We start from the raw sequence: 14,367 nt of genomic DNA, 5'->3' as shown, positions 1-14,367 counted from the left end.
CTTTAGGTACTATCCCAAAATGTATCACTAAGGTGACAGAAGTTGATTTCGGAGCATCATTTCTGAACAGGAGCTTCAACCGTTTTGTGGCATATGAGAAATTCCCTAAGCCCCGGACCTGTCGATTTTGGTCAAAAATGTAAATTTCAAAAGTGCCCCAATTTCTGCTTTAAACTTTAGGTACTATCCCAAAATGTATCACTAAGGTGACAGAAGTTGATTTCGGAGCATCATTTTTGAACAGGAGCTTCAACCGTTTTGTGGCATATGAGAAATTCCCTAAGCCCCGGACCTGTCGATTTTGGTCAAAAATTTAAATTTCAAAAGTGCCCCAATTTCTGCTTTAAACTTTAGGTACTATCCCAAAATGTATGACTAAGGTGACAGAAGTTGATTTCGGAGCATCATTTTTGAACAGGAGCTTCAACCATTTTGTGGCAAATGAGAAATTCCCTAAACCCCGGACCTGTCGATTTTGGTCAAAAATGAAAATTTCAAAAGTGCCCCAATTTCTGCTTTAAACTTTAGGTACTATACCAAAATGTATCACTAAGGTGACAGAAGTTGATTTCGGAGCATCATTTTTGAACAGGTGCTTCAACCATTTTGTGGCATATGAGAAAATCCCTAAGCCCCGGACCTGTCGATTTTGGTCAAAAATGAAAATTTCAAAAGTGCCCCAATTTCTGCTTTAAACTTTAGGTACTATCCCAAAATGTATCACTAAGGTGACAGAAGTTGATTTCTGAGCATCATTTTTGAACAGGAGCTTCAACCGTTTTGTGACATATGAGAAATTCCCTAAGCCCCGGACCTGTCGATTTTGGTCAAAAATGAAAATTTCAAAAGTGCCCCAATTTCTGCTTTAAACTTTAGGTACTATCCCAAAATGTATCACTAAGGTGACAGAAGTTGATTTCGGAGCATCATTTGTGAACAGGAGCTTCAACCATTTTGTGGCATATGAGAAAATCCCTAAGCCCCGGACCTGTCGATTTTGGTCAAAAATGAAAATTTCAAAAGTGCCCCAATTTCTGCTTTAAACTTTAGGTACTATACCAAAATGTATCACTAAGGTGACAGAAGTTGATTTCGGAGCATCATTTTTGAACAGGAGCTTCAACCGTTTTGTGGCATATGAGAAATTCCCTAAGCCCCGGACCTGTCGATTTTGGTCAAAAATTTAAATTTCAAAAGTGCCCCAATTTCTGCTTTAAACTTTAGGTACTATCCCAAAATGTATGACTAAGGTGACAGAAGTTGATTTCGGAGCATCATTTTTGAACAGGAGCTTCAACCATTTTGTGGCAAATGAGAAATTCCCTAAACCCCGGACCTGTCGATTTTGGTCAAAAATGTAAATTTCAAAAGTGCCCCAATTTCTGCTTTAAACTTTAGGTACTATACCAAAATGTATCACTAAGGTGACAGAAGTTGATTTCGGAGCATCATTTTTGAACAGGTGCTTCAACCATTTTGTGGCATATGAGAAAATCCCTAAGCCCCGGACCTGTCGATTTTGGTCAAAAATGAAAATTTCAAAAGTGCCCCAATTTCTGCTTTAAACTTTAGGTACTATCCCAAAATGTATCACTAAGGTGACAGAAGTTGATTTCTGAGCATCATTTTTGAACAGGAGCTTCAACCGTTTTGTGACATATGAGAAATTCCCTAAGCCCCGGACCTGTCGATTTTGGTCAAAAATGAAAATTTCAAAAGTGCCCCAATTTCTGCTTTAAACTTTAGGTACTATCCCAAAATGTATCACTAAGGTGACAGAAGTTGATTTCGGAGCATCATTTGTGAACAGGAGCTTCAACCATTTTGTGGCATATGAGAAAATCCCTAAGCCCCGGACCTGTCGATTTTGGTCAAAAATGAAAATTTCAAAAGTGCCCCAATTTCTGCTTTAAACTTTAGGTACTATACCAAAATGTATCACTAAGGTGACAGAAGTTGATTTCGGAGCATCATTTTTGAACAGGAGCTTCAACCGTTTTGTGGCATATGAGAAATTCCCTAAGCCCCGGACCTGTCGATTTTGGGCAAAAATGAAAATTTCAAAAGTGCCCCAATTTCTGCTTTAAACTTTAGGTACTATCCCAAAATGTATCAATAAGGTGACAGAAGTTGATTTCGGAGCATCATTTTTGAACAGGAGCTTCAACTATTTTGTAGCATATGAGAAATTTCTAAGCCCCGGACCTGTCGATTTTGGTCAAAAATGTAAATTTCAGAAGTGCCCCAATTTCTGCTTTAAACTTTAGGTACAATCCCAAAATGTATCACTAAGGTGACAGAAGTTGATTTCGGAGCATCATTTTTGAACACGAGCTTCAACCGTTTTGTGGCATATGAGAAATTCCCTAAGCACCGGACCTGTCGATTTTGGTCAAAAATGAAAATTTCAAAAGTGCCCCAATTTCTACTTTAAACTTTAGGTACTATCCCAAAATGTATCACTAAGGTGACAGAAGTTGATTTCGGAGCATCATTTTTGAACAGGAGCTTCAACCGTTTTGTGGCATATGAGAAATTCCCTAAGCACCGGACCTGTCGATTTTGGTCAAAAATGTAAATTTCAAAAGTGCCCCAATTTCTGCTTTAAACTTTAGGTACTATCCCAAAATGTATCACTAAGGTGACAGAAGTTGATTTCGGAGCATCATTTTTGAACAGGAGCTTCAACCGTTTTGTGGCATATGAGAAATTCCCTAAGCCCCGGACCTGTCGATTTTGGTCAAAAATTTAAATTTCAAAAGTGCCCCAATTTCTGCTTTAAACTTTAGGTACTATCCCAAAATGTATGACTAAGGTGACAGAAGTTGATTTCGGAGCATCATTTTTGAACAGGAGCTTCAACCATTTTGTGGCAAATGAGAAATTCCCTAAACCCCGGACCTGTCGATTTTGGTCAAAAATGAAAATTTCAAAAGTGCCCCAATTTCTGCTTTAAACTTTAGGTACTATCCCAAAAATGTATCACTAAGGTGACAGAAGTTGATTTCGGAGCATCATTTGTGAACAGGAGCTTCAACCATTTTGTGGCATATGAGAAAATCCCTAAGCCCCGGACCTGTCGATTTTGGTCAAAAATGAAAATTTCAAAAGTGCCCCAATTTCTGCTTTAAACTTTAGGTACTATACCAAAATGTATCACTAAGGTGACAGAAGTTGATTTCGGAGCATCATTTTTGAACAGGAGCTTCAACCGTTTTGTGGCATATGAGAAATTCCCTAAGCCCCGGACCTGTCAATTTTGGGCAAAAATGAAAATTTCAAAAGTGCCCCAATTTCTGCTTTAAACTTTAGGTACTATCCCAAAATGTATCAATAAGGTGACAGAAGTTGATTTCGGAGCATCATTTTTGAACAGGAGCTTCAACTATTTTGTAGCATATGAGAAATTTCTAAGCCCCGGACCTGTCGATTTTGGTCAAAAATTTAAATTTCAAAAGTGCCCCAATTTCTGCTTTAAACTTTAGGTACTATCCCAAAATGTATGACTAAGGTGACAGAAGTTGATTTCGGAGCATCATTTTTGAACAGGAGCTTCAACCATTTTGTGGCAAATGAGAAATTCCCTAAACCCCGGACCTGTCGATTTTGGTCAAAAATGAAAATTTCAAAAGTGCCCCAATTTCTGCTTTAAACTTTAGGTACTATACCAAAATGTATCACTAAGGTGACAGAAGTTGATTTCGGAGCATCATTTTTGAACAGGTGCTTCAACCATTTTGTGGCATATGAGAAAATCCCTAAGCCCCGGACCTGTCGATTTTGGTCAAAAATGAAAATTTCAAAAGTGCCCCAATTTCTGCTTTAAACTTTAGGTACTATGCCAAAATGTATCACTAAGGTGACAGAAGTTGATTTCTGAGCATCATTTTTGAACAGGAGCTTCAACCGTTTTGTGACATATGAGAAATTCCCTAAGCCCCGGACCTGTCGATTTTGGTCAAAAATGAAAATTTCAAAAGTGCCCCAATTTCTGCTTTAAACTTTAGGTACTATCCCAAAATGTATCACTAAGGTGACAGAAGTTGATTTCGGAGCATCATTTGTGAACAGGAGCTTCAACCATTTTGTGGCATATGAGAAAATCCCTAAGCCCCGGACCTGTCGATTTTGGTCAAAAATGAAAATTTCAAAAGTGCCCCAATTTCTGCTTTAAACTTTAGGTACTATACCAAAATGTATCACTAAGGTGACAGAAGTTGATTTCGGAGCATCATTTTTGAACAGGAGCTTCAACCGTTTTGTGGCATATGAGAAATTCCCTAAGCCCCGGACCTGTCGATTTTGGGCAAAAATGAAAATTTCAAAAGTGCCCCAATTTCTGCTTTAAACTTTAGGTACTATCCCAAAATGTATCAATAAGGTGACAGAAGTTGATTTCGGAGCATCATTTTTGAACAGGAGCTTCAACTATTTTGTAGCATATGAGAAATTTCTAAGCCCCGGACCTGTCGATTTTGGTCAAAAATTTAAATTTCAGAAGTGCCCCAATTTCTGCTTTAAACTTTAGGTACAATCCCAAAATGTATCACTAAGGTGACAGAAGTTGATTTCGGAGCATCATTTTTGAACAGGAGCTTCAACCGTTTTGTGGCATATGAGAAATTCCCTAAGCACCGGACCTGTCGATTTTGGTCAAAAATGAAAATTTCAAAAGTGCCCCAATTTCTACTTTAAACTTTAGGTACTATCCCAAAATGTATCACTAAGGTGACAGAAGTTGATTTCGGAGCATCATTTTTGAACAGGAGCTTCAACCGTTTTGTGGCATATGAGAAATTCCCTAAGCACCGGACCTGTCGATTTTGGTCAAAAATGTAAATTTCAAAAGTGCCCCAATTTCTGCTTTAAACTTTAGGTACTATCCCAAAATGTATCACTAAGGTGACAGAAGTTGATTTCGGAGCATCATTTTTGAACAGGAGCTTCAACCGTTTTGTGGCATATGAGAAATTCCCTAAGCCCCGGACCTGTCGATTTTGGTCAAAAATTTAAATTTCAAAAGTGCCCCAATTTCTGCTTTAAACTTTAGGTACTATCCCAAAATGTATGACTAAGGTGACAGAAGTTGATTTCGGAGCATCATTTTTGAACAGGAGCTTCAACCATTTTGTGGCAAATGAGAAATTCCCTAAACCCCGGACCTGTCGATTTTGGTCAAAAATGAAAATTTCAAAAGTGCCCCAATTTCTGCTTTAAACTTTAGGTACTATCCCAAAATGTATCACTAAGGTGACAGAAGTTGATTTCGGAGCATCATTTGTGAACAGGAGCTTCAACCATTTTGTGGCATATGAGAAAATCCCTAAGCCCCGGACCTGTCGATTTTGGTCAAAAATGAAAATTTCAAAAGTGCCCCAATTTCTGCTTTAAACTTTAGGTACTATACCAAAATGTATCACTAAGGTGACAGAAGTTGATTTCGGAGCATCATTTTTGAACAGGAGCTTCAACCGTTTTGTGGCATATGAGAAATTCCCTAAGCCCCGGACCTGTCAATTTTGGGCAAAAATGAAAATTTCAAAAGTGCCCCAATTTCTGCTTTAAACTTTAGGTACTATCCCAAAATGTATCAATAAGGTGACAGAAGTTGATTTCGGAGCATCATTTTTGAACAGGAGCTTCAACTATTTTGTAGCATATGAGAAATTTCTAAGCCCCGGACCTGTCGATTTTGGTCAAAAATTTAAATTTCAAAAGTGCCCCAATTTCTGCTTTAAACTTTAGGTACTATCCCAAAATGTATGACTAAGGTGACAGAAGTTGATTTCGGAGCATCATTTTTGAACAGGAGCTTCAACCATTTTGTGGCAAATGAGAAATTCCCTAAACCCCGGACCTGTCGATTTTGGTCAAAAATGAAAATTTCAAAAGTGCCCCAATTTCTGCTTTAAACTTTAGGTACTATGCCAAAATGTATCACTAAGGTGACAGAAGTTGATTTCGGAGCATCATTTTTGAACAGGAGCTTCAACCGTTTTGTGACATATGAGAAATTCCCTAAGCCCCGGACCTGTCGATTTTGGTCAAAAATGAAAATTTCAAAAGTGCCCCAATTTCTGCTTTAAACTTTAGGTACTATCCCAAAATGTATCACTAAGGTGACAGAAGTTGATTTCGGAGCATCATTTGTGAACAGGAGCTTCAACCATTTTGTGGCATATGAGAAAATCCCTAAGCCCCGGACCTGTCGATTTTGGGCAAAAATGAAAATTTCAAAAGTGCCCCAATTTCTGCTTTAAACTTTAGGTACTATACCAAAATGTATCACTAAGGTGACAGAAGTTGATTTCGGAGCATCATTTTTGAACAGGAGCTTCAACCGTTTTGTGGCATATGAGAAATTCCCTAAGCCCCGGACCTGTCGATTTTGGGCAAAAATGAAAATTTCAAAAGTGCCCCAATTTCTGCTTTAAACTTTAGGTACTATCCCAAAATGTATCAATAAGGTGACAGAAGTTGATTTCGGAGCATCATTTTTGAACAGGAGCTTCAACTATTTTGTAGCATATGAGAAATTTCTAAGCCCCGGACCTGTCGATTTTGGTCAAAAATGTAAATTTCAGAAGTGCCCCAATTTCTGCTTTAAACTTTAGGTACAATCCCAAAATGTATCACTAAGGTGACAGAAGTTGATTTCGGAGCATCATTTTTGAACAGGAGCTTCAACCGTTTTGTGGCATATGAGAAATTCCCTAAGCCCCGGACCTGTCGATTTTGGGCAAAAATGAAAATTTCAAAAGTGCCCCAATTTCTGCTTTAAACTTTAGGTACTATCCCAAAATGTATCAATAAGGTGACAGAAGTTGATTTCGGAGCATCATTTTTGAACAGGAGCTTCAACTATTTTGTAGCATATGAGAAATTTCTAAGCCCCGGACCTGTCGATTTTGGTCAAAAATGTAAATTTCAGAAGTGCCCCAATTTCTGCTTTAAACTTTAGGTACAATCCCAAAATGTATCACTAAGGTGACAGAAGTTGATTTCGGAGCATCATTTTTGAACAGGAGCTTCAACCGTTTTGTGGCATATGAGAAATTCCCTAAGCACCGGACCTGTCGATTTTGGTCAAAAATGAAAATTTCAAAAGTGCCCCAATTTCTACTTTAAACTTTAGGTACTATCCCAAAATGTATCACTAAGGTGACAGAAGTTGATTTCGCAGCATCATTTTTGAACAGGAGCTTCAACCATTTTGTGGCATATGAGAAATTCCCTAAGCCCCGGACCTGTCGATTTTGGTCAAAAATGAAAATTTCAAAAGTGCCCCAATTTCTACTTTAAACTTTAGGTACTATCCCAAAATGTATCAATAAGGTGACAGAAGTTGATTTCGGAGCATCATTTTTGAACAGGAGCTTCAACCATTTTGTGGCATATGAGAAATTCCCTAAGCCCCGGACCTGTCGATTTTGGGCAAAAATGAAAATGTCAAAAGTGCCCCAATTTCTGCTTTAAACTTTAGGTACTATCCCAAAATGTATCACTAAGGTGACAGAAGTTGATTTCGGAGCATCATTTTTGAACAGGAGCTTCAACCGTTTTGTGACATATGAGAAATTCCCTAAGCCCCGGACCTGTCGATTTTGGTCAAAAATGAAAATTTCAAAAGTGCCCCAATTTCTGCTTTAAACTTTAGGTACTATCCCAAAATGTATCACTAAGGTGACAGAAGTTGATTTCGGAGCATCATTTCTGAACAGGAGCTTCAACCGTTTTGTGGCATATGAGAAATTCCCTAAGCCCCGGACCTGTCGATTTTGGTCAAAAATGTAAATTTCAAAAGTGCCCCAATTTCTGCTTTAAACTTTAGGTACTATCCCAAAATGTATCACTAAGGTGACAGAAGTTGATTTCGGAGCATCATTTTTGAACAGGAGCTTCAACCGTTTTGTGGCATATGAGAAATTCCCTAAGCCCCGGACCTGTCGATTTTGGTCAAAAATTTAAATTTCAAAAGTGCCCCAATTTCTGCTTTAAACTTTAGGTACTATCCCAAAATGTATCACTAAGATGACAGAAGTTGATTTCGGAGCATCATTTGTGAACAGGAGCTTCAACCATTTTGTGGCATATGAGAAAATCCCTAAGCCCCGGACCTGTCGATTTTGGTCAAAAATGAAAATTTCAAAAGTGCCCCAATTTCTGCTTTAAACTTTAGGTACTATACCAAAATGTATCACTAAGGTGACAGAAGTTGATTTCGGAGCATCATTTTTGAACAGGAGCTTCAACCGTTTTGTGGCATATGAGAAATTCCCTAAGCCCCGGACCTGTCGATTTTGGTCAAAAATTTAAATTTCAAAAGTGCCCCAATTTCTGCTTTAAACTTTAGGTACTATCCCAAAATGTATCACTAAGATGACAGAAGTTGATTTCGGAGCATCATTTGTGAACAGGAGCTTCAACCATTTTGTGGCATATGAGAAAATCCCTAAGCCCCGGACCTGTCGATTTTGGTCAAAAATGAAAATTTCAAAAGTGCCCCAATTTCTGCTTTAAACTTTAGGTACTATACCAAAATGTATCACTAAGGTGACAGAAGTTGATTTCGGAGCATCATTTTTGAACAGGTGCTTCAACCATTTTGTGGCATATGAGAAAATCCCTAAGCCCCGGACCTGTCGATTTTGGTCAAAAATGAAAATTTCAAAAGTGCCCCAATTTCTGCTTTAAACTTTAGGTACTATCCCAAAATGTATCACTAAGGTGACAGAAGTTGATTTCTGAGCATCATTTTTGAACAGGAGCTTCAACCGTTTTGTGACATATGAGAAATTCCCTAAGCCCCGGACCTGTCGATTTTGGTCAAAAATGTAAATTTCAGAAGTGCCCCAATTTCTGCTTTAAACTTTAGGTACTATCCCAAAATGTATCACTAAGGTGACAGAAGTTGATTTCGGAGCATCATTTGTGAACAGGAGCTTCAACCATTTTGTGGCATATGAGAAAATCCCTAAGCCCCGGACCTGTCGATTTTGGTCAAAAATGAAAATTTCAAAAGTGCCCCAATTTCTGCTTTAAACTTTAGGTACTATACCAAAATGTATCACTAAGGTGACAGAAGTTGATTTCGGAGCATCATTTTTGAACAGGAGCTTCAACCGTTTTGTGGCATATGAGAAATTCCCTAAGCCCCGGACCTGTCGATTTTGGGCAAAAATGAAAATTTCAAAAGTGCCCCAATTTCTGCTTTAAACTTTAGGTACTATCCCAAAATGTATCAATAAGGTGACAGAAGTTGATTTCGGAGCATCATTTTTGAACAGGAGCTTCAACTATTTTGTAGCATATGAGAAATTTCTAAGCCCCGGACCTGTCGATTTTGGTCAAAAATGAAAATTTCAAAAGTGCCCCAATTTCTACTTTAAACTTTAGGTACTATCCCAAAATGTATCAATAAGGTGACAGAAGTTGATTTCGGAGCATCATTTTTGAACAGGAGCTTCAACCATTTTGTGGCATATGAGAAATTCCCTAAGCCCCGGACCTGTCGATTTTGGGCAAAAATGAAAATGTCAAAAGTGCCCCAATTTCTGCTTTAAACTTTAGGTACTATCCCAAAATGTATCACTAAGGTGACAGAAGTTGATTTCGGAGCATCATTTTTGAACAGGAGCTTCAACCGTTTTGTGGCATATGAGAAATTCCCTAAGCACCGGACCTGTCGATTTTGGTCAAAAATGAAAATTTCAAAAGTGCCCCAATTTCTACTTTAAACTTTAGGTACTATCCCAAAATGTATCAATAAGGTGACAGAAGTTGATTTCGGAGCATCATTTTTGAACAGGAGCTTCAACCATTTTGTGGCATATGAGAAATTCCCTAAGCCCCGGACCTGTCGATTTTGGGCAAAAATGAAAATTTCAAAAGTGCCCCTATTTCTGCTTTAAACTTTAGGTACTATCCCAAAATGTATCACTAAGGTGACAGAAGTTGATTTCGGAGCATCATTTTTGAACAGGAGCTTCAACCATTTTGTGGCATATGAGAAATTCCCTATGCCCCGGACCTGTTGATTTTGGTCAAAAATGTAAATTTCAAAAGTGCCCCAATTTCTGCTTTAAACTTTAGGTACTATCCCAAAATGTATGACTAAGGTGACAGAAGTTGATTTCGGAGCATCATTTTTGAACAGGAGCTTCAACCATTTTGTGGCAAATGAGAAATTCCCTAAACCCGGGACCTGTCGATTTTGGTCAAAAATGAAAATGTCAAAAGTGCCCCAATTTCTGCTTTAAACTTTAGGTACTATCCCAAAATGTATCACTAAGGTGACAGAAGTTGATTTCGGAGCATCATTTTTGAACAGGTGCTTCAACCATTTTGTGGCATATGAGAAAATCCCTAAGCCCCGGACCTGTCGATTTTGGTCAAAAATGAAAATTTCAAAAGTGCCCCAATTTCTGCTTTAAACTTTAGGTACTATCCCAAAATGTATCACTAAGGTGACAGAAGTTGATTTCGGAGCATCATTTTTGAACAGGAGCTTCAACCGTTTTGTGACATATGAGAAATTCCCTAAGCCCCGGACCTGTCGATTTTGGTCAAAAATGAAAATTTCAAAAGTGCCCCAATTTCTGCTTTAAACTTTAGGTACTATCCCAAAATGTATCACTAAGGTGACAGAAGTTGATTTCGGAGCATCATTTTTGAACAGGAGCTTCAACCGTTTTGTGGCATATGAGAAATTCCCTAAGCCCCGGACCTGTCGATTTTGGTCAAAAATGTAAATTCAAAAGTGCCCCAATTTCTGCTTTAAACTTTAGGTACTATCCCAAAATGTATCACTAAGGTGACAGAAGTTGATTTCGGAGCATCATTTTTGAACAGGAGCTTCAACCGTTTTGTGGCATATGAGAAATTCCCTAAGCCCCGGACCTGTCGATTTTGGTCAAAAATGTAAATTTCAGAAGTGCCCCAATTTCTGCTTTAAACTTTAGGTACTATCCCAAAATGTATCACTAAGGTGACAGAAGTTGATTTCGGAGCATCATTTTTGAACAGGAGCTTCAACCGTTTTGTGACATATGAGAAATTCCCTAAGCCCCGGACCTGTCGATTTTGGTCAAAAATGAAAATTTCAAAAGTGCCCCAATTTCTGCTTTAAACTTTAGGTACTATCCCAAAATGTATCACTAAGGTGACAGAAGTTGATTTCGGAGCATCATTTCTGAACAGGAGCTTCAACCGTTTTGTGGCATATGAGAAATTCCCTAAGCCCCGGACCTGTCGATTTTGGTCAAAAATGTAAATTTCAAAAGTGCCCCAATTTCTGCTTTAAACTTTAGGTACTATCCCAAAATGTATCACTAAGGTGACAGAAGTTGATTTCGGAGCATCATTTTTGAACAGGAGCTTCAACCGTTTTGTGGCATATGAGAAATTCCCTAAGCCCCGGACCTGTCGATTTTGGTCAAAAATTTAAATTTCAAAAGTGCCCCAATTTCTGCTTTAAACTTTAGGTACTATCCCAAAATGTATGACTAAGGTGACAGAAGTTGATTTCGGAGCATCATTTTTGAACAGGAGCTTCAACCATTTTGTGGCAAATGAGAAATTCCCTAAACCCCGGACCTGTCGATTTTGGTCAAAAATGAAAATTTCAAAAGTGCCCCAATTTCTGCTTTAAACTTTAGGTACTATCCCAAAATGTATCACTAAGGTGACAGAAGTTGATTTCGGAGCATCATTTTTGAACAGGAGCTTCAACCGTTTTGTGGCATATGAGAAATTCCCTAAGCCCCGGACCTGTCGATTTTGGTCAAAAATGTAAATTTCAGAAGTGCCCCAATTTCTGCTTTAAACTTTAGGTACTATCCCAAAATGTATCACTAAGGTGACAGAAGTTGATTTCGGAGCATCATTTTTGAACAGGAGCTTCAACCGTTTTGTGACATATGAGAAATTCCCTAAGCCCCGGACCTGTCGATTTTGGTCAAAAATGAAAATTTCAAAAGTGCCCCAATTTCTGCTTTAAACTTTAGGTACTATCCCAAAATGTATCACTAAGGTGACAGAAGTTGATTTCGGAGCATCATTTCTGAACAGGAGCTTCAACCGTTTTGTGGCATATGAGAAATTCCCTAAGCCCCGGACCTGTCGATTTTGGTCAAAAATGTAAATTTCAAAAGTGCCCCAATTTCTGCTTTAAACTTTAGGTACTATCCCAAAATGTATCACTAAGGTGACAGAAGTTGATTTCGGAGCATCATTTTTGAACAGGAGCTTCAACCGTTTTGTGGCATATGAGAAATTCCCTAAGCCCCGGACCTGTCGATTTTGGTCAAAAATTTAAATTTCAAAAGTGCCCCAATTTCTGCTTTAAACTTTAGGTACTATCCCAAAATGTATGACTAAGGTGACAGAAGTTGATTTCGGAGCATCATTTTTGAACAGGAGCTTCAACCATTTTGTGGCAAATGAGAAATTCCCTAAACCCCGGACCTGTCGATTTTGGTCAAAAATGAAAATTTCAAAAGTGCCCCAATTTCTGCTTTAAACTTTAGGTACTATCCCAAAATGTATCACTAAGGTGACAGAAGTTGATTTCGGAGCATCATTTTTGAACAGGAGCTTCAACCGTTTTGTGACATATGAGAAATTCCCTAAGCCCCGGACCTGTCGATTTTGGTCAAAAATGAAAATTTCAAAAGTGCCCCAATTTCTGCTTTAAACTTTAGGTACTATCCCAAAATGTATCACTAAGGTGACAGAAGTTGATTTCGGAGCATCATTTCTGAACAGGAGCTTCAACCGTTTTGTGGCATATGAGAAATTCCCTAAGCCCCGGACCTGTCGATTTTGGTCAAAAATGTAAATTTCAAAAGTGCCCCAATTTCTGCTTTAAACTTTAGGTACTATCCCAAAATGTATCACTAAGGTGACAGAAGTTGATTTCGGAGCATCATTTTTGAACAGGAGCTTCAACCGTTTTGTGGCATATGAGAAATTCCCTAAGCCCCGGACCTGTCGATTTTGGTCAAAAATTTAAATTTCAAAAGTGCCCCAATTTCTGCTTTAAACTTTAGGTACTATCCCAAAATGTATCACTAAGATGACAGAAGTTGATTTCGGAGCATCATTTGTGAACAGGAGCTTCAACCATTTTGTGGCATATGAGAAAATCCCTAAGCCCCGGACCTGTCGATTTTGGTCAAAAATGAAAATTTCAAAAGTGCCCCAATTTCTGCTTTAAACTTTAGGTACTATCCCAAAATGTATCACTAAGGTGACAGAAGTTGATTTCGGAGCATCATTTCTGAACAGGAGCTTCAACCGTTTTGTGGCATATGAGAAATTCCCTAAGCCCCGGACCTGTCGATTTTGGTCAAAAATGTAAATTTCAAAAGTGCCCCAATTTCTGCTTTAAACTTTAGGTACTATCCCAAAATGTATCACTTAGGTGACAGAAGTTGATTTCGGAGCATCATTTTTGAACAGGAGCTTCAACCGTTTTGTGGCATATGAGAAATTCCCTAAGCCCCGGACCTGTCGATTTTGGTCAAAAATTTAAATTTCAAAAGTGCCCCAATTTCTGCTTTAAACTTTAGGTACTATCCCAAAATGTATCACTAAGATGACAGAAGTTGATTTCGGAGCATCATTTGTGAACAGGAGCTTCAACCATTTTGTGGCATATGAGAAAATCCCTAAGCCCCGGACCTGTCGATTTTGGTCAAAAATTTAAATTTCAAAAGTGCCCCAATTTCTGCTTTAAACTTTAGGTACTATCCCAAAATGTATCACTAAGATGACAGAAGTTGATTTCGGAGCATCATTTGTGAACAGGAGCTTCAACCATTTTGTGGCATATGAGAAAATCCCTAAGCCCCGGACCTGTCGATTTTGGTCAAAAATGAAAATTTCAAAAGTGCCCCAATTTCTGCTTTAAACTTTAGGTACTATCCCACAATGTATCACTAAGGTGACAGAAGTTGATTTCTGAGCATCATTTTTGAACAGGAGCTTCAACCGTTTTGTGACATATGAGAAATTCCCTAAGCCCCGGACCTGTCGATTTTGGTCAAAAATGAAAATTTCAAAAGTGCCCCAATTTCTGCTTTAAACTTTAGGTACTATCCCAAAATGTATCACTAAGGTGACAGAAGTTGATTTCGGAGCATCATTTGTGAACAGGAGCTTCAACCATTTTGTGGCATATGAGAAAATCCCTAAGCCCCGGACCTGTCGATTTTGGTCAAAAATGAAAATTTCAAAAGTGCCCCAATTTCTGCTTTAAACTTTAGGTACTATACCAAAATGTATCACTAAGGTGACAGAAGTTGATTTCGGAGCATCATTTTTGAACAGGAGCTTCAACCGTTTTGTGGCATATGAGAAATTCCC

The sequence above is a fragment of the Pseudophryne corroboree genome, chromosome 10 (assembly GCF_028390025.1).
Source record: "Pseudophryne corroboree isolate aPseCor3 chromosome 10, aPseCor3.hap2, whole genome shotgun sequence".
Classification (NCBI taxonomy): domain Eukaryota; kingdom Metazoa; phylum Chordata; class Amphibia; order Anura; family Myobatrachidae; genus Pseudophryne; species Pseudophryne corroboree.
The sequence above is the reverse complement of the archived record's forward strand: the minus strand, read 5'-3'. Positions refer to the sequence as shown.